A 26,773-nucleotide genomic window follows, 5' to 3' on the forward strand; every position below is an offset into this window, starting at 1 on the left:
CTGGTAGCCATTTTTCAACCAGCCCGGAGACGAGAGTAGGCTCAGAGAAATAGATAGGTTTTCAGAGTTCAGGGCATCCGATGAACCACGATCATATCTTCCACTGTATTGAATACAATGCATCTGCATCTACCGTTGTGATTTTCTGTGCAAGCATTTGTGCACATCTCTACATATACTTCTACAAGTTGTAAAGGGAGGTACTGCAAAAAGATAGATTGCGCATCATAAAAGTGGGAGATATACGTCTTGAACTTCTTCGTCAAATCATTGGGTATGGACGTCTTTAATGATAACATAACAACAGATATTCCCGTAGTTCTCCCCTACTCGTGGTCAATATTTTCGACCCATTTATGTCCTCCCATTTGTGGCTTTTACATAGGGACTCTATCCTTTTGTACATTAAAAGATACAAATACTTGCCTCGTAAAATAAATGTAATGAAAGCCACTAAATTGACTATGCATATGAGTTGTATATCTGAAAAATTAGCAGAAGCTTTACCCGTCCAATTACAAGACCACAAAGCCAACCCAAACCAGCGAACGAGTATTATAATAAACAAGTGCATAACATATTAGCTTTCCTGGAACAAATCCATAATGGAATAAGATCCAAATCAAAGGAGGAAATGAATCTACTTTATTTTATAGACCAGGACACCGTTGGTACACAGGATTTTGACTTGAGTGCTTGTAAATTTCTATAACCACACCTCTTGGTTAAATTCAAATTAGCATCCACTTGGTTGCAGAGTCTTTAATACAGTGGTAGTCGGATCCTAGGTGGAGACTGGAGGAGACCTTACACAAAGGGAGATCTTTACTTGACAGATGGTGGATGACATTGGTAGAGAGCTTCTACGAAGGAAAACTTTGAATTTAGATGCTACAATAGAATTGGAAGCTCTTTACTTCATAACATCTTGGCATAGTTACCAAATTCGAATTCTAATAACAATTCGAATTTGATTCAACAGAAAAATACATTTTACCAAATTCGAATTCTAATAAGAATTTGAATTTGATTCAATAGGAAAATACATTTTATATATTATTATTGTTTATCAATTTTTTAAAAAATTGAAATCAAGTTTTTTTGAATAAAATGTTTTTTTTACTTATTTTTCAATATTAATTATTATTGTCTATTTAAGATGATCTTAAAAAATGAAAGATAGAATGTGAGGAAACGTGTAAATAAATGAAAGATAGAATGTGAGGAAACTTGTAAATAAAATCTAATAATATGAATAGAAAAATTTTAAAATTGAAGATATTAGTAAGCTTCAAGTGATCTCTATATACCAAGAAATTTATATTTTAATTATTATTCTATTTTATACAAATTTATTCAACAATAAATGTGTTTAAATTAATCTTTATAGTGGATCACAGAAAATTAATCTCTCTGATTAAATTCCAAACAAATTATTTTGCAATAATCACCATATTCAATTAATGAATAACTATCCTCCAATCAAATTATAAAATAAAAAATATATATATTTAAAAAAAATTACAAATTTTTAAATATAAAACTCAACATTCTAGGTAAAAACTTCTTTTATAAAAAATAAATAAATAAATTGTTATAAAAAATATAAACTTTCATTGGGCATAATGGCCCGTTTGAGAGCATCGTGCTCTTTGCTTAGCTGCTGAGAATAGCAAACAGGATCTATTCTACCCTCGCGAGTCGCTGCTGGCCCATGATCAAAGGAGATTTATAAGTTGATCGGGAACATGGTGTCGTTTGCTGAGCCTAGTTGCTGAGAATAGCAACGGCACAGTTTGAAGTCCAAGTGGAATGAGTCTTATAGTTGATTTTTAAAAACTGTGTGTCAATTATCATATGAAGATTAAGCGTAGGAAAAGTAAGCTAGTTTTTGTTTTGAATAATAAATATTTGAGATTTCTATTTCAAGGTTGAAAAAGGAAAAATAATGACTTTTAATCACCCTTTTTAAGAAGCAATTTGGGATGATAAAGATAAAAGTTATATATAGTTGTATAATTATTTTATATTTTGGAAATATTTAGACCAAATTTTTTTAATCAATTTTTTTTTTTTTCAAGGATTTTGTTGGAAATACATTGGATATTCTTAGACCAAATTTTTTGATTAATTTGTTTTTTTAGGATTTTATTGGAATTACATGTTTGATTAATGAATTTTGTACAATTCAAATGCATGTAATTTTTTTTCTTCATGATTCCTAATGTGCAGACTTTATAATTAATTTCTCCCCTCATAAAAATAGTAAGTAGGGTTTTATAAGTGGATTCCCTAAAGCATGCTCCTTTACTCTATCATAATCTTTCCTTGGTATAATGCTCCATTTAGACTCCATTTCCCTTGTAGGTTAATGCACTGGTCTAGAAGTGTGTTGATCATTTCTAAACTAAATAAATTTACCTTAAAAGCCCTCTCTCCTAGACAACTAGGGAAGCCTCTAGGGTTTTAGGTGCAAATTTGTGTGTAAAGTATTGATTTATTGCATGGGAGTGACTCTAAATTGTAGGATAATTTACATAAACCATCTAAAAGCAAAATCTAGTATCATATATTGTCTCACATGCCTTAATATGACTAATATCACCTCAATTCATTATTGTTTGCATGCATCCAACAACCCTAAAACTAGTTAGCTTGAGTAAGCTTGTCGTATTCTTGTTGAACATCATTTGTAGGGTTTTTTAAAGGCATATCATTGCATGCCCTAATATTGGACATCATTCAAACCTTAACTTACAATAGCCTTGTCATTGGTCTAGCCATAGAGCGCTTGAACCCTAGCTTTGAACATCTTGGTCATCTTCAGTCGTACCAAGCCCTTTACCTATCCTAGACCTCCAAAATTAAGTCACCTTGAGCCATAGTAGTAGAATAGCTTGTAGGTGCCATAAGGAAGCCTCCCTTGTGGTTGAAATTCCACTAAACAACAAGCGGAAGGTTGTAGAGGTGACAGTGTAAACCTTTCCTCATTGCAAAAGGGCTTCACTCAATGAACTTTTGATGTGTCATGGGAGTTTGTGGCATGCTAAACAATACCCCTAATTTGACTACATATTGGAAAATAACTCTAAAAATCACATTATTTAACCCCCCACCAATACGAACCCAATACACCTTCCCAATTTAAAAAAAGCCCTACTTTCACTAGATATTATAGGTATCAATTTTTTCATTAACATTTTTTACACCCCTTTATACTTTTTTATTAACTTTGAGCTCCATTTTTTTATACCTATCAATATAAAAACCCTTTACCCCCTATATATCCCCCAATATATTATGTCATTTTTTCATTAATTCCTACTTTACCTATTGAACCTAGAAATATCTCGCCCATGCTTTGACATACCACACCTAATATATAAGACTCACACTAAAGCTACGTATAATTATATGAGCACTGTAATGTCTCCATCAACCCATAAGGCCAAAAACCACAATCTATTGTACTGGAAAATATAAATGTGTAGAGAGAGGTAGAATAAGTAAGGAGCTACTTACAATCCATAAATTCCTTTGAATGTCCTCTTATTTGTTTGTCACTTATTAAGGAATATACTGCAAATAGATCCTTTCTAGGGCCTTCCCCATTGTCCTCCCTATAAGGGCTTCCATGCTGAAACAACCATGAATAAATGAAATTGAAATGCTAGATTATGCTTTACAGTTGATGAAGTACCATGATAATAGAATTGGTAGACATCATAGATTTCATTATTTCTCATACAACCTTATGATGTGTCATCTCAACTAGGAAATAAAAATTGTCATTGTTAAGAAACACATCAAGGACAACTTGTTGATAACCATTGCAATCCTAAGATGGTGCCTTCAATAATTCTCTAAAGAAAACTTTACAAAATGAGTTGTGAACTTTGGCTCAACTCTTTGTGAAACAAATTGAGAAATAAACTAATATATATGATCGCATAATTATACTACACAACATTGTTCTTTACACTAGTGAAATAGAGACAAATATTATTATTTACACTAGGTCAAGCCCAACAAACCTCCATCCATTGCAAATAAAGAATATTAAGTATGGGGGATTTACGCAGTGCATTATATTAGATATCATTTTTGGGATTCAACTGCGTTAATATTCAAAACATCATCACAAACCTGCATCTAGCATCTTTATACATGCACCACAAATCAAAATCTTCTCTAATGAGGTGTTGTGAAAGCACCTCCATACAAATGAATATTGATATAGCTCAAACATCTAGTACTAGTTTTCACATGTTTTCACTACAACATTTTCATTCACACACATCTTCTTATGGTTCATGCTTCAAACTGGTGCTATGAAGACATAGTGGGTTTTCCATATTCATTGCTTCATATGGTAGGAAAATGAACTTGATATGGACACACTCCACTCACTCCACTCAGAGAATCTAATTGAAGCCAATGTTGTAAAGGTCTTCTTCAATATATATCATTACATCTTGGAATCCATGAGATAGCCACCAAAGGAATCTGCAGGTCCATTACTAAAATCATGATGATCAATATTTACTAAGCATGAAAAAAATATTCACATCTAATCCACTTCAACATTATGGGGAACTAGTTAATCATGTTCGTGTTTGTAAAATAAACAGTCCACCCTCGAATGTCAATATAAAATTTTATGGGAATTACGTCTTACATCTACCATGTTCATTGACAAGCATAGGTGCAAAACATGTAGCCCTGCTCAAAATGATGATAAGTTAAACATCAAGAAAACTGGTACACTTTCAATCTAGAGAACCAGCATTGATTACCAAAATTTTCTCTCTCATCACATTGTACTAAAGATATTTCATAGAACATGCATGAAAAGCAAAGGAAAAATAAAAAAAACTATCCCTAAATGCTAACAAAAATCTCTGATGATTTGGTTCCACAAAATCTTCTTGTAGTTGCAATGCGAAAGTTATTTACACAAACTATTGGTGAATGTGACATATGGCATATCGTCACAAGAGACATGCTGTATGCTGCAAAAACATCCCTAAGCAATCTATATTCATTCATTTCATTCCTTGAATTTGTGAATAAAAATATTTTTAGCCATATTGCATGCAAGGAAAGCAATTCACTTTCGACAACCAGCTCCATCAACAAATATATGAAATGACCACTTGCTCTAAAGACATTACTACTTATTAAAGCTAATAAAACTGTCCTTTAGTATTCAATGGAAAAGTGGAAAAGAAAAAGTCTACTATGATTATCCAATTAATGTTGCCTTGATAATTTGCAATTCTTTTTATAGATTCAAATTACTAAATCAATTTATGTTTAAACAAACTCTTGCATTACAAACCCAATTAGAAAACTCCCATTTAATCTTTCAATAAAGAAATTAATAAAAATTAGAAACAGACTTATAAAATGCATGGTAGAACCTCAAAATAATGCACGGTAGAGGTTTAAGCAAACATATTGTAATATAAAGAGTTAGTTCCTTAAATGAACACCACATGTCCCCAATATATTCATTTGAATGTCGTGTATGAATGGACACGAGTCTATATATAAAATTTAGAGCATAAAAAATCAGCCTTACTTCATTCAAACTCTGTCACTGGATCTCATGTAATCCATAGATGGATTATAAATGCATTTCTACGATTGAAGACCTATAATATGTATTAATTTCTGCTTAATTAATCCCATTTCAAAATGTAAAAATGGGTTATAAATGTATTTATGTAATCATAGATGGATTATAAATTCATTTCTACGATTGAAGGTATAGAATATGTATTAGCGTCTGCTTAATTAATCCCATTTCAAAATGTAATATTGGCTTATAAATGTATTTATGTAACAAACAAGTCATATACTAGATTAATTTTACTATTTCCTCTTCAAATGATAATTTAACTGTATTTGTACTTTTCCTCCATATACCTTTAATTTAATGCACTTTGATTTAACTGTCTTTGCAATTGCTAATTTTCACTTTGATATAAATGTTTCTGCAATGTGTGCTGCTTTGGGTTGAATGGATATGTAATTATGATAACGAAAAATATGGTTTGAAAGCCACCTCAGTAAAAAAAACACCATGTATCACCATCAATTCATTCACATCCTCTGCTCTGAGTATAAAATAAGGAAAAAAACAACTTTCTTCTGGGTTATTCATGGATTGCCTATACATTTAGTAATTGAATTTGTGATTGTGATTTCCAATTATCCAGTAACATAACATAGACAGTGGCTGTGAGATACAGCTACTAACTCTATAACATCAAGTTACTTATTTGGTTGAAGATGTCTTAGTTTTGTTTAATGGATGTATGTTCTTCCACTTGGTATTTACTTTATTTTAGACAGTGAGCTCTGGCACATATAAAGTATCATGGCGGTGAAAAGGGATGATGTAAAATCGTGCTGCAGAGCGTTAATCTGTACTTAAAACACCTATTGCTGCACTAAACAGTAGAGAGAAGTTCCTATGTGTAATATAATTTAGTATTTTTTTTTTCAGTTAATACAATTCCTTTGGTCCTTTCCATTTCATGTTAAACCATGATCTGTTTATAAAGAAGTGCTATATATGATAGAACTGTAGGGTTTAAAATTTTGGATGTTCAACGGTACTGAAAGTGTGAAATTACGGGCATGTAAGAAACATTTTAAATCTTGAAAATACACGGAGAAAGTGAGCAAGAATGCAAACAAATAGAAGAATATTTCAATCTGAATATTATTTGATAAAAAATTTAAATAGTCACTTGAACTAATTCGCCGGGTTTTAAAACGGCTTTTAACACAGCTTGAATAAGCTTCACATGCCATCTGACACAATATATATATTCCCCCAGTTAATTGTCAACTGACATCAATAGAGATGAAACCTTATTTGAGCATTTGATAATATTGTCAAACAATTTATAAAAGATATGACACAGGAGACGTCGACGATTTAATTACAATCGTGATTTTGAATGACGACATGATTTCTCCAGTTGTATCATTTTTCTCAACAAATTCAAAGTTGTATCGTTATTTTCAAAGGCCATTGGTGAAGTCCGCTTTCGGTAGGAATGGAAATTTAAAGTGAAAAGCCCATAATGACTTTAATACAGACCCGCTCTCTTCGATACAGACCACCAATGAAATTTATACAGGCACGCTGCTTCGATACAGACCACCAATGAATTCCGATTAGAGTATTTAATATCTTCCGAAGATCTTCGGCGAAGAAAGATCTTGACTTTGGTGGAAATCTTCCGCGAGGGAAGCTGGACATTGGTGGAGACCTTCGGCGAAGGAAGTGTTTTCCCTTAGACCGAGCCGTGTCGAGGTCTGCAACGCTGCTTCGATACAGACCACCAATAAATTCCGCGGAATTTCTCTGTAGAATAAAATTCCCAGTGCAAGTTGGAATCAAATCGAAGTATAACCCACTAAATTTTAGAAAGAAAGATAGGAGGGTGATCAATTTGGATTGTACTTCTATTTGATTCCAACTTGCACTGGGAAATTTCACTGACCAATAATAACAAAACCATCTGCCTACCATCTTAGCTATCTCAATCACATTGACATTTTTATTTGTAGTCAGTAGCACGCTATTAACAGCAACCCCGTGCTCTTTCCGTCCAAATTCACATTGGCATTTCTAAATAGACATAGAAGAATATGCGGGCTTCCTCATGTTCATCAATGTTGAAGAACTCAGGAGTATCTTTGCAGAAAATAGGTGAATTTAAAGATCAACTTCACAGCAAGGCACCGAAAAACTTTAGTAGAACAGTAACTTTTCTCTATAGCATATAGAGAAAATGGATTGAGTTTTATTCAAGCTTTTTAGCTATTCTATATTCAGAGTCAGAAAAATCACAAGAAATATACATATAGATGCATGCATCATGGAAGTTTCAAAGTGATCTCCTAGGAAAATGTGAACCAAGATTTGGGTTATAAATGTAGACAATAATTTCGGTTTTTTAAGAAGTCAAGATGGAATGAAAAGCAGGAAAAACTCTATATTTCCAAGTTTTTCAGGATCAAGTCAATTTGTCATAAGTTAAATAAAGAGGGGAATACAAAAAGATGCTTTCAATGGATTGTAAAGTTGAGACCAAAGTTCTAAGTTGGTTTGAAGGGAGCTTGAGAACTTTGAATCTCATAAATGGAATTTATCCAAACTTGTTCACAAGATAGAGAGCAATAGAATTATCCGAGTTTTTTCATACTATAGAGAGCATGAGATTAGGATAGAAAGAAGGATTAGGATACAAAGAAATCATATTAATGTTCTTGGATGAACAAAACTCAATGGAATAGAGAACTAAAGAGCATGTTGCAAATAGAAGTGGAATTTAGAGTGATGGATATCTTACTCTTGGACTTGCCAAAATTATGATCTAGAAAGGCCTTGCTTGCATCTAGAAACTTCCAAACCTCTTCACCTCCTTCAAAGGTCTTGAGAAAATATTCATCCAACTCTAGAACCATGTCCCCAAGATTTTTATGCTTTTTGAAAATTACCATTGCTAAATATGAATATATGAATTTCATGTCAAGTGAGTGCATACACAAGGGTTGCGGACCTACAATGGCCAAAGGATTTTGAAACCCTCAATGGCTATAGAGATGTTTGGCAACCACCATAATCTTATCTTATCTGGTACAACAACAACTAACAAGAACCTTTTTTCCTATCCTATAACTCAATTCTATTTATGTATTTCAAGAGCAAAGAAGTGAAGAACAACAACTAACAAGAACATTTTTTTCTTATCCTATGAACCCAATTTTATTTATGTATTTCAACAACAAAGAAGTGAAGAAAGCAATATCCTCTGCATCAACAATTAGACTTTCTTGCCAACAACACAATACTTTATGATGAATTATAGTGGCAATAAGCACAATTAATTCTTAGAGAAGATACAAAAGAACTATAAAGCATAATCATGTCAAGTAAATAAAAAAATGAAATTCTAATTTTTTCCATCCATTTTCAACTTTATGGAGGAACAATATGTACTTTCATTTTCTCAACTACTTCCCAACTTCATTGAGGGAATGATAAATATAGATAGCCAAACAAATCATTCAAATAACATACATATTTGGTAACCACAAATAGTAGGGCCCAACTCAACCTAGCACAAGCAATGGATTCATTTCATGTTCAAATATTTTTGTCCTCAAACCATTATTGAGTGAATGGTCAATGAATTCATGTTATTAGTGTTGAAAATGAAACAAGAAAAATCTAGTTTTGACTTTTCCTTGGTCAAACTAGATTAAAATTCAAATTTCTATTTCAACAGAATACTTGGAGGTAGTTAACTAAGGTGACATGGCACTTAACTCAGTAAATTCGAGTTCGGGAAGCTTGAGTTTAGTTCAACATGATTGATTGCTAATTTATAGCAATCTATTTAAGTTAATTTGAGTTATTATCAATTTAACTAGTTCTAATTGCCATAAAAACTAGTGGAGGTCAAGTTGTGGAAGTGGAACTTCAACCACACTTAGTGATCAACCAATTAATTGATCAATCAGCCCAAAATAATTGTTGCATGCAGAGAATTCAAGTTACCGAGTCGATATGGAGATTCCAAGGCAGTGTACTATCAATTGCAGCACATTCTAATGTGTACAAGTGGTGCATGCAGTCAAAGGAAGACCTAAGGCAATTGCGCAATTCCATAGTGTGAAATTCCTAGAAAATAGGGGAAATTCCCAAGAGAAGAACACAAATAATTAGGGTCTTGGAGGGCTTGAAATTGGCTAAGTGTTGGCTAGATTCAGTCAGTCAGGTAGAGGGATAGACTATACACTTGCAGGTTGTGCTTAGGGTTGAGCAAACATTGTATTTCTTCTCTATTCTATGATTAATGCAATATGGATGGTAAGGGGTTTTGAGTAGTTTCTTTCCCCTAGATAATTCTTTGTGCATGTGTCATGTTTCCTTTTGCATGTCTATGATTTTTGTTTTAGATGGTGAATTAACTTCCACAGATCAGTGAAGTAGCTTCAAGTCTTGTGATTTAGTAAATTTCATGAGCGGTTTCGAATCTACACATTTATTTGTACATGGTATCAGAGCTAGAATCATTGTAGAGAAGAGATTTTGAAGTTTTCATTGCAGGAGGTTTGAATTTGCAAATCAGTGTTGTGGGCTTTCTTCAGGACTGAGAAGATGGTTTTCAATGGACTAAGGCTCGATTATGCCCTTGAGGGAAGATCAAATTATGTTGCATGGAAGGACCGCATGGAGGCAGTACTGAAGGATAAATGGTTGAAGGAATTCATTGATAATGATATTCCGAAACCAACAACATTTGATGCTAAGGATGTAGTAGAATGGAAGAAGTGTGTTGCCAAGGCGAGGAGGATCATATTGGAGGGAGTACGAGACCATATTGTCTCAAATGTCCATGGAAAGAGAATCTGTATGCAATGTGGAAAGCAATGACAGATTTCTTCCAAAATAGTAGTGACCACAGGAAATTGGCACCCAAGGCCAAACTTCAGAATATCAAGATGTAGAGGAATGAGACAATTCCACATTACCTAAGCAAGTTCACAAAGTGTCATGATGAACTTGGTCAAGTTGGTGTTACTATAGTAGAGGATGATTTGGTGAGCCTAGCACTTTATTGTAGCGGCTACAACCACCCTCCAAATTTTTTCCTCAGCTTCGTTTTGGAGCCTCCCTACCAACCTTTCACAGCAGCATGTCTTGCTTCGTCAAGTACACAAGCTTCAGTGTTTTTCTTGTAGAATGACAGCCTGTCCATCAAAGCTTGCTGCATTCCCCTCAGAGGTTGTTCTTCTAGACTTGGTCTAGCTGTAGGCTGAGCAGCTCCCTCAAGTAATTGCGCAATTATGGGGGGAAACTAGCCTTCCCTCTAGAAATTGCACAATTTTGTCTGGCAGCCTGCTGGGCTCCAGAGTTGAGAAAATCTGTGAGTTAAGCTTCACCCAGAAAATTGCGCAATTCCTCCCAGCAGGATTGCTAAGCCCATAAGTTGCGCAATTCTGGGTAGCAATCAACTGCTCTGCCCAGAAATTACGCAATCCCTCTGGGAAGCAAGCCCAGCTCCCTCCCAAAAATGCACATTTTTTCCTCCCAGCTGAGAAGACTGTTGAATGTGCATTTGAGTTGACCAGTTCCCTACGAGACCGAGCAAAACTGATTTGCATGTATGGGCTGCTTCTCCCAAGGCAGCATTCAAAGGAATCCCTTGATTCAAGGCTCTATTTTTAGCTGATGGAGGTTACATGAAAGGATCATTTGAGAAACCTCCCGCCAAGTGTCGCTTTTCCTCGATTTGTGGCATGCGCATCACAACCTCAATTTTATAGAAATTCATCAACCGGATGCTGCAGAGCTCATTCCTCACATCAACCTTGCAGATCTAACATCCCACATTGCATCTAGGAGTCGTTTGCACATTCAACTCAGTTGTTTTGGGGTAAACCTGCTTTTCATGTCTTGCGTTGTGTTTCTGTCGCTTTTTGTGTATCACTTCGTGTGAGTGTTGTCTGCTTGATTTCAGTGAGCACTTGCTATCGATTCATGTATGTTATCTTGTATAAGCACTGTTTCAATTTTCGTTTGCATCTCACTATTGTCGCATGCATGACATTGTTTTGCATGGATGGTCATCGTTGCGACGACTCCTTTCACACACATGCATGCTTTCCTGTTTTCTGAATCTTGCACTTGCTGTTTGCATGAATTATCATTCACTTTTGTTTGCACTCATCTCACCATGCATTCAGAATTCTCACATTTTCAGTCGCCCGTCGGTCGGACTGGGCTGCCTTGGCCCGGACCGTGCCTTACCCGGATAGCACTACGCATTTTCAAAAGCGAAGGCTCTGGCTTCCCTCTAGAAATTGTGCAAGTCTAGTGAGGCACTAACCTCCAAGCTTGCATTGTGAAATTCTTGGAGGAAGTGTCCTGTTGGCCCCAAAAATTGTGCAATGCAGTTTGCTGGTTGCATGTCACTGCTGACTGAAATTGTGCATTGCGCAGTTTTAGTCCTTAGCAGGCCAGGCTGGGCTGTGCATTGCACAGTTCCAGCAGTCAATCAGCCTCCTGATAGCCCGGACTGTGCCTTGCGCAGTTTTGGCAGTCAGTCTTCTAACCTCCCGACAGAACTTGCACAACTGTTATGATCAGTCACACAGGTATGTTGTAATTCAGTTCTCAAGTTCATTTTGGTTTTTCAATTGACAAATTGCTTGCCATGAGTTTCACCATGTCTCCAGGTATCGTAGGTGTTCATCTACCTCTCAGCAGCGCATGTACAATGGTTTCCAGGAGAGCAGAGTCGAAGACACCATTCAGAGCACAATGGGTATGCAGTCGATCAAGTGTCTATGAACATGCCTACCCACGAAGACATCAAATTGTTCTTAGACAAGGACATCAAGATGTGACGGCAGCAGCATCATGACAAGCAGCGCCATCAACAGCAACTGAAGGCAGCATACCAGATGCAACGAACGCAAGAGGAAGGTTGTTGACAAAACATAGGCAAAACAAAGTTGTAAGCTCAAGCAGATCCACTTGTGATGAAAGCAACTTTGGAGACTCAGGCTATGAGGTGACGGCACGACATGAAGATCGCGTGAAGGTAGAGAACGGAACAGAGAAGGAGTATCATGTCCTGAAGAAACAACTTAAGGAAGAACAGGAGCTGCATAGATGAGAGAATCAGTTGCAGCAGGAACAGGTACAACAGGGGGTGCAACATGCACTCATGGATAAAACTACACCCGTACAAGTTATAGATCCATCCCAGCAGCTGTCATAGAGCAGACACGGTGAGTAGTGTTGTTGATCGCATGTAAGGGAATGCAGCATCATACATGTCACTCTGCACACGCATGCGATCCCACCTATTCGACACACTCACCAAGGCGAAGATAAGAAGCAAGTACGACTGAAGCTGAACATGTACTTTGATAAGTTGATGTGCATGACCACTAGCACACACTGGAAGATCAGCACGGACACTATGGCTGAGTGTGTTGCCGGTCCGACTACACCCAAGAAGACCATGCGCATGCTATCAAACGAGTTGGATGGAGGAGCGATATCAGTGCACCCGGATGCAATAAAGGAAAGGGTTCACTTCAGCAATGTGTCACCATTGAGTGCACAGACACCATCACGGACAACCAAGCTTGGCATCAACTCATCACCTTTGACCATCACAAGCATGTCAAAGAGTTTGTCTCACCACAATGGTCCAAGTGTCAGTGATGTCTTGCATGGCTTTCTCAAGCCATTTTGTCTCACATGGGCACATGTGCATTGTAATGTAATGTCTTGTCAAGTGGAAGTTCAAGTGTCGATAGTTGAATGTAATAGTCATAGAGTAGTTGAAGAGTCATGAGGATAGATGAACAGTCTCAAAGGGGAATGTCAAGGGTCACCCCACCCTTTGCTATAAATAGTACCTCATAACTCATTGTAAAGGCTTTTGGTCAGCCAAGCTTCTGATAGGAGTATCTTAGAGAAAGCTTGGACAGTATTGTAATGAGCCTTTCCTTCTCCATTGCGTGGAGCTTGTATATCTCTTTGGAGGAGCAGGCGGTTGTGGCTGTAACGTTCCACTATTGGGACTAGTGGGTGTACATGGATGTATTGTATGACTGGAACTTACACTTCTTAATATAACAAAGCCAACACGTTTTGATGCATATGTTATTATAGTTGGACTATTCTGGTTACTGTAGCAATGTATGTTATTTAACTTACAAATTTGTGTATGAACTATTTTGGATTCAGTTGTATGAATCTTGTTGCAGATGTGCTATTGGTTTGAACATCACTTTGGATTGCTCGCTATCTTGCCTTCCAGCCAGTGATGCATCTTTTCTCGTGTGTTCCCTTCCAAGCCAAGTACTATTACAGGTTTCCAAGGGGTGCACTCACCCCACCCTCTATGTGTTAGAACCTCTCATGCATATTCCTTGACTTAATGCAGCTGTCACACCCTTGTTACCAATAGGGACATCTTACTTGCCTCTGTGCGAAAGTGTGGTCAAAGCATTATTGTACGACCCATTGTTGGGACTCCTACACCAAACGGATTGAGGTCTAATTGGGACTTCTTACTGGGGAGATCCGATGACATGTTGGCGGGTCTAGCACCGTCAACATTTCTGGCACTAGAAGGAGGGCTAGATGACAAGCTGAGCCCTCATCACCTGTTTTGAACCTTTGCATATCTATCATGGAGTCTTGCACTCTCCTCCCTCCAAGATGTTTTTCGCATGCCAAATCTGTTACCATCACGAGGGAGTTGTTTGATCTCTTGTCCACTTACACGTATGATGGTGAAGACGAAGTGGCCTAAGTTCTTACATGACTTCCTTGCTTTGCTTCACGAGGACGAAGGATGTTTTGATGAACAGGCCAGCCTATTGCTTGCATACACACTTTGTGAATGTCCACGTCGGTGGCTGTGTAGCCTATCGGCTGATAGCGTGCACTCACTTGAGCACTTTTGTGATCTCATTGAAGACACTTTCTATCATTTTGATCCAGACATCTTGACCAAAAATGGTAACAACAACGAAAGGCTCCACATGAATCGCCTATGGATTTTTGGCAGCGCTTCCATGATTTGCAGTTTCAAGCTCCGAAGAGCCAGATAAAATTTTTCTATCTTTGTGACTGATTCGAGTACTGTCTTAAGAAATCTACTCATCCCAAGAAGAAGTTCAAACTCAAACCCCTCTCAACATTCTTTAGTGATGAAGCCGTGCAATCACAGATGAACACAGTCGTTGTCATAAGTGATTGTCTGCCATCTACTCATCAAACAGCTCCACCACTGCAGAGTGATGTCGGAGAGCATGAACACACATTTGTTGAACCGTCACGACCTCCCGACATCGCTCCTTCTGATTTTCACGCAGACTTGGTTGTGAGTCCCATACCTTGTCACATGTATTTTGTACCTCAACCTTTGTCTTCGTATTTGGATCATCCTCCGAATCACACTGTCTTGTGTTCTTCCATTCCAGACTCTACACTTGTTTTGAATGAGGATCGATCTATCGACGGAGTTGGTGTTGCACAACCAACATGCGCTGGCATTCATGAAGAGCATGATGAGGAGCTTGAACATCCGCTGGCAGCGGGGGACCATCCCGGTCTATCTGTGCCTCCTCCATTTTTTCCTAACACCTTGGATGATCCTGCCATCCCTGACTTTTCATGTGCATATACATCCACGGATGCACCCATTGTTGATCATTCGCCAGACACACCGGATGTCAGCCCATCATCCAACAACAAAGAGGACCAATCATTCATTGAAAATCCACTTGATCTTTCATCTGCTCTTTTCAGAAATGCAGAGGGTGAACATCCTTCCTTCCCATCTACCCCTCTGTGTGATTCATCAAACCATGAGGATGTCGACCAACATCCTGAATTTTCTGATCTTTGTTGTCATGATCTCTTCACCTCATCATCTGATCATGACGTTGATTCACTCATTATTAATCCGTCTAAGCCACTCGTCGACAAAGATCCATCTATCAATGAAGTTGAAACCCCATAGACTGTCGAGGCACTTCAACCCGAGATGATGGTTATGTTATGACCTCGTTGTCTTGAGGTTGGTTTCACTTTTGATCAGGAAATTGTTCAAACACTCAAGGCTCCTCATCACTCATCTGTATGCACTCAAGATCATTCAAACACTCAGATTTTACTTCCTCCACTCGAACTACATGATCCCATCGCTCATGCATTAGAGGAATCTTACATAACAAGCACACCTGCGCAACGTAAGTGGTCTACCTTTCTCACGTTTGCTTGCATGTCACGGTCAAGTGAATGCATACACTCAACATCTGCACGTAGTGCAACACAACACCATGGCAAGTCCACGGAGTGCATGTCATGCACTTTCACTCATTTTTGTTATGTGGACACTTGTAAGCCCGGAGTGTGTCTGTTTTCATTATTATATCTTTCTTGTTTGCTGGTTCACACGACTGGGTTGATCGCGGACCAAGCCTTCACCAAGATGGGTCAACCAATGCACCAATAGATGCATTGGAAATATCACTTCACATGATCAGGCCCATGCACCATTAGCTTAGGAGTAGGAGTAGTGTTTTCTTTTAGTCTGTTTGCTTGAATGCTTGTTTGCTTACTTGGTTTGTTTGTTTGTTTGTCTGCTTGCTTGTTTGCTTACTCACTTTGCTTTCACTTTGCTTCTACTTTTGCTTTTCTTTGTTGTTGTTTGTTTTCTTGTTGTGTTCGTAGGTTCGTTTCGCATGAAACCATGTGACTCTTGAAACAAGTTGGGTAAAGTACAAGAGGCCTTGTACAACTATCACTACTTGGTTATCTGTCATCCTGCCTCTGTATGAAGAACTTGTTACTTTTAGTCCATGATACGTCGATGGAAAATACATACTATTCGAAGTGAACCTTGGTGAAAACACAACGCTTGCGCACTAACTAGTGTCACCTACTCTAGTTGGTTGTTTTTGGGTTAACCCTTGTCAGCTCAGTCAAGTAGAGTAAGGTGAGGGGGAAAACCTTAACAGGCATGTCAGAGGTATAATAAACTACCTCTCTGTTGGAAAAACCTCCTCTACTTTCAATAATTCGAGATCCCTCTTCCGCCTCTGAAATGAATGAGTGCCATGCACAGTTATGAAAAAAAAGGAAAAAGAATGAAAAGTGAAAAATGAAAATTAATAAGGTGAAAGAAGAGAAAGGATTCCTTCGCAGAGAGGTGATGCAAGTAACTCCGCCGCGGTACTGACCAAGCTCCCTGGCAACGGATCCATGCTTGTGTTCCTATGTGACTCTGTCGGCGTACTGTCCATGCCTACTGGCAGCGGGGCAACACCAGAGATGAAACTAAGACTCTAATGACCATACTGCTTGTGCACAAATATACCAATCAACCCCAATCGAAACAACCGTGTTTCCTTGGCTTGGAATGTGTGTCAATCGACCAAGAGCTTGGCAGATGATACATCTTACAGTCAAGCTAGTGTGGAAAACAAGAGGAGCTAAGAACTGAAAAATACTTACATAGGTGTTAGACTTGTTTTTCACGGACAATATCCATTTAGAGAGTTGGATTTCTACTAGTGTGTTGCCAAGCGTTGTAGCGGTGACAACCACCCTCCAAAATTTTTCCTTAGCTTCGTTTTGGAGCCTCCCTACCAACCTTTCACAACAACATGTCTTGCTTCGTCAAGTACACATGCTTCAGTGTTTTTCTTGCAGAATGGCAGCCTATCCATCAAAGCTTGTTGCATTCCCCTCACAGCGTGTTCTTCCGGACTTTGTCCTACTACAGGCTGAGAAGCTCCCTTAAGAAATTGTGCAATTCTGGAGGGCAACCAGCCTTCCCTCTAGAAATTGTGCAATTCTATCTGGTAGCCTACTGGGCTCCAGAATTGTGCAAATCTTCCAGTCAAGCTTCACCCAAAAAATTGAGCAATTCCTCCCAGCAGGATTACTCAACCCAGAAATTGCACAATTCTGGGTAGCAGTCAGCTGATCTTCCCAGAAATTGCGCAATCCCTCTAGGCAGCCAGCCCACCTCCCTCCCAGAATGTGCATTTTTTCCTCCCAGCTGAGCAAACTATTGCATGTGTAGTTGAGTTGACGGTTCCCTCTAGGACCGAGCAAAACTGATTTGCATGTATGGGCTGCTTCTCCCAAGGCAACATGCAAAGAAATCCCTTGATTTAGGGATCTGTTTTTAGTAGCTGGAGGTTACATGCAAGGATCATTTCAAAAACCTCTTGCCAAGTGTCGCTTTTCCTCGATTTGTGGCATGTGCGTCACAAACTCGATTTTATCAAAACTCATCAAGCAGATGCTGCAGAGCTCATTCCTCACATCAACCTTACAACTCTAACATCCCACATTGCATCTAGGAGTCATCGGCACATTCAGCTTAGATGTTTTGAGGTAATCCCACTTTTCATTTCTTGCGTTGCATTTCTGTCGCTTTTTGTGTATTGCTTCGTGTGAGTGTTGTCTGCTTGATTTCAGTGAGCGCTTGTTGTTGTTTGCATGTATGTTAGCTTGTATAAGAACCATTTCAATTTTCATTTGCATCTCACTGTTGTCGCATGCATGACACTGTTTTGCACGGACGGTTGCCGTTGTGGCAACTCGTTTCAAACACATGCATGCTTTCCCATTTTCTAAATCCTGCACTTGCTGTTTGCATGAATGATCATTCAAGCTTGTTGTCACTCATCTCACCATGCATTCAGACTTCTCACGTTTTCAGTCTCTCATCAGCCGGATAGGGCTACCTTGGCCCGGACCGTTCCTTACCTGACTAACACTGCACATTTTCGGAATTGAAGGCTTTTCCTTCCCTCCAGAAATTGCACAAGTCTAGCCACGCACGGAACTCTAGGCTGACATTGTGTAATTCTTGGAGGTAGTGTCATGTTGGCCCCAGAAATTGCACAATGCAGTTTGATGGTTGCATGTCACTGCTGACTAAAATTGTGCATTGCACAGTTTTAGTCCTCAGCAGGCCAGGCTGGACTGTGCATTGTGTAGTTCCAACAGTTAGTCAGCCTCCTGACAGCCCGGACTGTGCCTTGCACAGTTTTGGCAGTCAGTCTCCCGAACTCCCGATGGAAATTGCGCAACCTTCATGATCAGTCACATAGGTATGTTGCAAGTCGGTTCTCAAGTTCATTTTGGTTTTTGACTGACAAATTTCTTGCCATGAGTGTCGCCATGTCTCCAGGTATCACAGGTGTTTATATGTCTCTCAGCAACACAGGTACAATGGTTTCTAGGAGAGCAGAGTCGAAGACACTATTCAGAGCACACTGGGGTATGTAGTCGATCTAGTGTCTATGAACTTTCCTACCCGCGAATACATCAAGTTGTTCATAGACAAGAAAATCAAGATATGACGACGACAACATCACATCAAGCAACACCATCAAAAACAACTGAAGGCAGCATACCAGATGCAACGAACGCAAGAGGAAGGTTGTTGACAACACAGAGGTGAAACAAAGTTGCAAGCTCAAGCAGATCCACTTGTGATGAAAGCAACTTTGGAGACTCAGGCTATGAGGTGACGACGCGACATGAAGATCACGCAAAGGCAAAGAATGGAACAGAGAAGGATTTGCATGTGCTGAAGCAGCAACTCAAGGAAGAACAAGAGTTGCATAGATGAGAGAATGAGTTGCAGTAGGAATAGGTACAGCAGGGGGCGCAACATGCACTCACGGATGAAACTGCACCTGTACAAGTTATAGATCCATCCCAACAGCTGGCACAGAGTAGACAAGGTGAGCAGTGTTGTTGATCGCATGCAAGGGAATTCAGCAACATACATGTCATTATGCGCATGCATGCAATCCTACCCATTCAACAAACTCACCAAAGTGAAGACAAGAAGAAAGTCCGACTGGAGCTGAACATGTACTTCAACAAGTTGATGCGCATAACCCCCAGCAGACACAAGAAGATCAACACTAACACTATGCATGAGTGTGTTGCTGGTCCGACCGCACCCAAGAAGACCATGCACATGCTATCAAATGAGTTGGACGAAGGATCCATATTAGTGCACCCAGATGCAATGAAGGCAAGAGTTCGCTTCATAAAGATGTCACCATTGAGCACAAGGACACCATCACAAGCAACCAAACTTGTCATCAATTCATCACCTTCGACCATCACAAGCATGTCAAAGAGTTTATCTCACCACAACGGTCTGAGTATCAGTGATGCCTTGCATGGCTTTCTCAAGACATTTGGTCTCACATGGGCTCATAGAGTAGCTGAAGAGTCATGAGGATAGATGAATGGTCTCAAAGGGGAATGTCAAGGGTCACCCCACCCTTTGGTATAAATAGTACCTCATATCTCATTGTAAAGGCTTTTAGTCATCCAAGCTTCCGATAGGAGTATCTTAGAGAAATCTTGGACAATATTGTAATGAGCCTTGGGTTCTCCACTTCGCAGAGAATGTATATCTCTTTGGCGGAGCAGGTGGTTGTGGCTGTAACGTTCCATTATTGGAACTAGCGGGTGTACATGGTGTTCGGAACGGGTCCCCTGGGGTCATTTTTGGGACTAAAAGCCTAAGTTTGGGGCAGAAAGCCTGAATTTTGTACAAAGGAATGTAAAGTCTCCACATTTTGTGGCCGCAGAGCACGAAGATAGCAACAATCAAAAAGGATTTCTGCCCTTAGTTTAGTTAGCTTGTGTCAGCTTTAGAGATCTGCCCTTGGTCCGTGGACCATGGGATTATATAAAAAGGGAGTCTTAGAAGTAGAGTGGGAAGAAAGTGGTAAGTGCTTGATAAGTCTATGGAAAGCTAAGAGCGATAGTCTTAGCGTAGGAAGAGGCTCTGCAACTGAGTGAGCAAAGGCCTACGGTCGAAGTCTGCAGCTGAGTGTGCGGACCCCTGCAGCTATGTGCACAAGGCAGATAGAGTTTGTATTGAAAATCTGAATCATCAATAAAGAGAAGTATTTTGAAATTACTGTGTATTTTTCCTTTATGGATCGCATGTGATTATGTTATGTTAAGTTCTGGGTTTATGTTATAATGCTAATTTGATGCGCGAATGTATATGTTTCTATCTGTTATATGAACGCAAATAAGGATATATGTTTACGCGAAGACAATCTTAATTACATGGTAAAATTGGCGAACACTTAAGATAATTCAGGAAATCATACAATAACGTAGTAACAAAGGCGCGTAAGTACCTGAGCCACTGGTTAGGGTTGTGCGAAGGATGATCGTATACCTTCGCGGAGGTTCTAAGAGACGAAAGAGAAAGTACATCGATAAGCCCTAAGCCCTAAAGGCTTATCAATCTACGTGAAGGAAGGGTTTAAGGTATAAAACCGACATCACAACCATCTTAGGGTGCGGAAACTTGGTTCCTGCATCCCCCCATACTGCTTCGGGTGAGACTTCGGTCCGCGCTCCGTGGACTGATGCCGAAAGGGCCAGTAGTGTATGGATTTTCTTGGCTAACTAATGCTAAACCTGGGTCAGGGCCCATCAAGCCAACAAATGGTTCCGTTGCTGGGACTGGGATCTGCATAACGAGATGTGTGATGTCGCATCATTGGAATCCAACTAAGAAGGAGATTGAAGACTGGTTGGATAGGAAGATCCACGAATTCGCAGTGCAAGAAAACAAGAATCTGCGATTGACAAAAGAACAGTGGTTGGATAGATATCTATACATAGAAATTCACAAAATCTTCTTCTGTTCTTTCCTGGTTGAATTATACGAGTGGATCGCGAAGTTGGCAGATGGCCAGGGAAGGTGGAGGCTTGACAATTCAATTGTCTGGACCCCGGAGCTAGTGCAGAGATTGGAAGCCTCTAAAGATAAGATCACGCGTGTTGTCGATCACTGGATCAACTGTATCATAGGAGGGTTTGTGACAGAGTTCGCGCTTGATACTTCGGTCAGCTACAATGAAGCAGAGCGCTGCTTCTTCAAAGGACCGTGAGGTAAGCATTTGAAATAACTAAATACTTGGATTAAGATGCTCCTGTGTGAAAAGAAGGTCATGCGGTTACCTTGATCTTTGGAGCTACACAAAGTGGAAGGTATTTTAGGGACGGATGAAGAAAGGGTCCTGAGTATAGCCCACTGATTGAGCCTCCTTTGAGTGATGATGAAAGAGCATCGTAGGCTTCCCCGCTAAGCGCTATTCAATTGATAAGACAAGGGTTCCCACGAATACGTACATCGCTTCCATCCTCATCCCATCCATCCACACCGCCCCCATCCTCATCTCCACCACTTACCCCATCGCCCACACCATCGCCACCTCCACCACTATTCAATATGGAAAACTCCGTAAAGCTACCTATATTCAAGGGCATAGGAAATGAAGATCCGGACCAATTTTGGTTCATCGTGAAGGTTGTATGGGAAGATCAGGGTATCACAAACAATCAAATGAAGAAAGCAATGCTAGTTAGTGCTTTGCAGGACCACACACTAACGTGGTACATTAAGTACAGTACTGATAACCCAACGTCTACGTTGGCAGATATCCAGACTGCGTTGAATAGGGAATTTAGTAGACCTAAGTCTCAAGTGCAATCAATTATGGGATTCAAGGAGATCATGATGAAGCATGGGGAGATGCCCTGGGATTTGGATCAAATATTGAAGTGTATGATCCATGAAGCCAACATGAACCTAACTGATGGGTAGCACCGTGAATGGTTTGTGGCCTCGCTCCTGCCCCACCTAAGGGTTGCGCTATCACAATAGAAGATCGGGACCCAGGCAGAAGCTCTGGAAATCGCGATGAGACTGCATGAGACACCAATGCAAGATGCTAATCTGGGGGTTCAGTAGATTCATGCGTAGTTGCAGAACCTTTGCCTCGAAATGCAAAGTCTGAAGAAAGACAGAACAACTCGGCCGGAGGCACACGAAGAAGTTTGGTGCCTGAAATGCAAAGGTCAGGGGCATGACAAGGATCACTGTCCCGTCTTTGCGAACTATGTTGCAGCAGGGGGACCAATGCCTCTAAGGCTAGAGGCTGCGGTAGGGCCAAGTACAGGGCCCGCACTATGGTGTGCTATATGCCAGGTAGCTAGGAAACATGCGACTAACAATTGCCATTTACTATAGAAATTCGTACAGACACCACAACAACTCTTCTGCAATTTCTGTTAATCAGTAGGTCATGACGAGCGCAATTTCTATAGTTACGAATTAATGATGGACAAGACACCTACATACATGGTGCAGGTAGAAACATGGCCTCTAGACCAAGGCGCTGGGGGAGCGCGAGGTGAGTATCACGAGTGTGGCCGAGGCCGAGGGAAAATTATTTGTTACAATTGTGGAGGGCCAGGACACTACGTGAGAGACTATCTGAATCCGACGCAACTGTCATGCCGCTACTATACTCAGTTTGACCATGCAACTGAGGATTTCCCTATATTGTTGGCTAAGATTCGCAAAAAGGGGGCAGAGCCTCCGTAATCGACGCAGAACCTCCAGATGATGAGGGCTGAGCCTCACGAGGAAGACCCTAAGGTAAAAATTATGCTGTGAAGTGGAACGATGACTGGCAAGGATAAAGGGAAGCAGGCTGCAGAAGGTGAGTAGGTCCGCAAAGCACCAGAAAAAGAGACTGGGTTTGATCTGGAGCGCGCAAAAGAAGTATTTATGGAAGTAAAGAAAAGCTTCCCTGAGGCCTCTACCTCAGGAAGTCAGGAGAAACTGGTTGAAGAAATGGAGCCATCCATGATTACGACATTCTTAGAGACCTGCATGAAACTACTCCGCGATAGTAAGGCTTTGAGGGGAGTGCAGGATTTGATCAATTGGTGCGCTGGCAAGGACAGCGCTACTGGAAAACCATGCATAGTCAGAAAGATTGGTAAGCATAAGGTGAGGATTGGACGTGAGATGAGACTGACCATGTAGATAGGGGAATACGAAATGGACCAAGTTATCTTGGATCTAGGGTCCAACGTGAATGTTTTGCCAAAACAAACATGGGAAAGAATGGGGAGACCTGCACTCCAATGGTATCTGATCTAATTAAGGATGGAAAATCAACAAAAAATCATGCAAATGGGGAGGCTGCAGGGGGTAACAGTTGACATCGAAGGCGCGAGCGCACTGGCGGATTTTGAAGTAATAGAGATTGTGGATGACAACAATCCCTACCCTGCGCTCCTTGGGATCGATTAGGCCACTGACATGAATGGGTTAATCAACCTGAAGAAGCGAAAGATGATATTTGAAAGAAATCACTCCGCATAGTGGTGCCACTAGATCCTACAAAAGGACCGCACTATACAGAACCGGTCTGCGATTATGAAAGTGATGATGATTTGGACCAGATTTACAAGATAACGGCACAAGACCAGGATTGGGTAAATTCGACAACAAACGGATGTATTGCATGGGACCGCGAGAGCTCCTGCACATCAAATTTGGACGAAGAACTAGAGCACTGGCAAAATCGTCTGCATGAAGTATGTACGCTGCGCTATAATATGATGACCAAGTCATTGCATTGCGTATCATCAAAGGTAAGGAATCTGCCTCACTATGATGGGCTAACTGACGTTGATCTATTTTTAGATGCATTCGAAAGGGAAGTGCCTGAGAAGCATCGCTTCCAGGCATTAGATTGGGCATTGCATGCTACACTTGCAAGATGGTGGGGTACGCACAAGGGTAGTTTTAATGATTGGCGTGAATATAAGAGGATGATGAGGATACGCTTTGGCCACCCGAAGGTATGACAAACAGAAAAATATGATGGGAGGAATGATCCGCGCGATCATTTGGCCAACTACATTGAAGCATATGGAGCGAAGCCTCAGCTGGAGTGGGTCCATCTGATTTGTCATACCTTGGAGGTTATACCAATGAATTGGTACTTAGAGACAGAACTCTGTCATGACACTGAAGAATGGGATGTTTTATGCCAAGGATTCCTGATGATGTTCAATTTTGAGGATGCATTTGAGTCCATTGATGAAGTGTTGTAGGAGGTTAAGACAACCATCTTTAAGATGTCGTAGGATCCTCTAGACCTGATTCAACCTGATTAGACTACTCAGCTAAGCTACGCATTGGAATGTTACAATGTAACAACAGAAGAAGAAGATGAAGATCCGAGAAAGGTTAATATCCTGGAGACTGAAGGTCACCGCGGAGTTGAAGGACCACAACTAGAGAACCCAGACATAACTGAGCCACTCAAGACCAGGCAGGTGAACATTGGCACGGAGGCAGAACCGAAGTTTGCAAATATTGGGGACTATTGGGACAACATGATAGTAGATAAGGTCTCCAAACTGCTCCGTGAATATCAAGACTTATTCCCCACGAAGTTTTCTGATCTGAAAGGGATAATAGGAGACCTGGGTGTCATGAAGATCACCCTAAAGCTAGACGTGAAACTTGTGAAGCAAATACCATACCACCTCAACCCGAAGTATAAGGAAAGGGTCCACGTTGAGTTAGATAAGATGCTCACGGCGGGTATTATCGAACTGGTGGAAGAATCTGATTGGATAAGCCCAATAGTGGTTCAGGAAAAGAAACAAAAGGAAGAAATAAGGATATGTGTAGATCTTAGGAAATTGAATGACGCTTGTGTGCATGATCCTTTCCCAACCCCGTTCACCGATGAGGTCTTCGATAATGTAGGTGGCCAAGAAGAAAGACAACCTTCACAACTGAATGGGGATGTTTTCAATACACCGTAATGCCTTTTGGGCTGAAGAATGCGCCAATGATCTTTTCACACATAGTCATTATGGCATTCAAATACTTCATTCATAAATTTCTAGAGGTATACTTTGACGATTGGACAATGTTTGGATTGGTCAAGCGCCATGTGGCAAGTCTGCGCTTGATGCTAGATACATGTAAGAGATACCAGATCGCGCTCAATTTGAAGAAGTGTTTGTTTTGTGTCCCTTTTGGGATCTTGCTGGGTCATGTGGTATGCAGATAAGGATTGATGGTAGACCTCGCGAAGATTGCAGTGATAATCAACTTGGAGGCGCCGAGGAGTGTGAAACAATTGTGCGCAACTCTAGGGCATACCAGATACTATAGGAAGTTCATCAAGAGCTATGCCCAGATCATCACGCCTATGGAGAAATTGTTGAAAAAGGATGCTACGTTCTGTTGGAATGATGAATGTCAGAAGAGCTTGGATGTGCTAAAAGAGAAAATGGTCACCGCGTCGATCCTAGTCTTCTCGGATTGGAAGAAGGAATTTCATGTGCATGTGGATGCATCATGTATTGTGCTGGGGACCGTACTGACATAGGTTGGCAAGGGAGAACTGGATCATCCTATAGCGTTCACAAGTAGGAAGCTATCTAAAGCAGAGAAAAATTATTCCATGACAGAGCGCAAAGGAATAGCTATGGTGTACGCGCTGCAGAAGTTTAGGCACTATTTGTTGGGTGGACACTTTAAGATGTATACAGATCATTCCGTGTTGAAGTACCTAGTCAAGAAGCTTATGTTGGGGGGGGGGAATCTATAGGTGGCTGTTGTTGTTCCAGGAGTACAACTTAGAGGTTATTGTGAAGCCAGGACGACTGAATGTGGGACCTAATCATCTATCGCGCATTGAAACTGGAGAGGAACATACTAATTTAGAGGAAGGACCGCCCGACGCCCAGCTCTTTGCAGTGCATGTCGCAGACAGTCAATTTGAAGATATTATCCACTTCCTGATGACAGGATCGACTCCGGATGGTTATACAAGCCAACAGAAGAAGGAACTGGTAGTGCGCATGACAAAATTTTATATCATTGTAGGGCACTTGTACAAAATGGGGTCAGACGAAATATTGTGACATTATGTGCCTGACTTTGAATGAAGGAACATCCTCACTGAGGCTCATGGAAGAGATGTAGGAGGACATTATGCAGGGAAAGCAACAACGTAGAAGATTCTACGCACCGGGTTGTGGTGGCCAACCATGAATAAGGATTCGAAAGTATATTGTAGGGAATGTGATGCATGTCAAAGGACTAACAGGCCATCATGGAGGGATGAGCTACCTCTGATACCACAGGTGACATTACAACCATTCAAAAAATGGGCAGTTGACTTTGTGGGACCAATTCAGCCACCAAGAAAGAAGACGGGTGCACGGTACATCATCACTGTCACTGAGTATTTGACCAGATGGGTGGAGGCACAACTTGTGAAGGACTGTACAGGCGCGACAGCAGAAATTATT

The sequence above is a fragment of the Pinus tabuliformis genome, chromosome 6, assembly GCF_031772625.1.
Source record: "Pinus tabuliformis cultivar Carrire ecotype Pingquan chromosome 6, CPIR1, whole genome shotgun sequence".
Lineage (NCBI taxonomy): Eukaryota > Viridiplantae > Streptophyta > Pinopsida > Pinales > Pinaceae > Pinus > Pinus tabuliformis.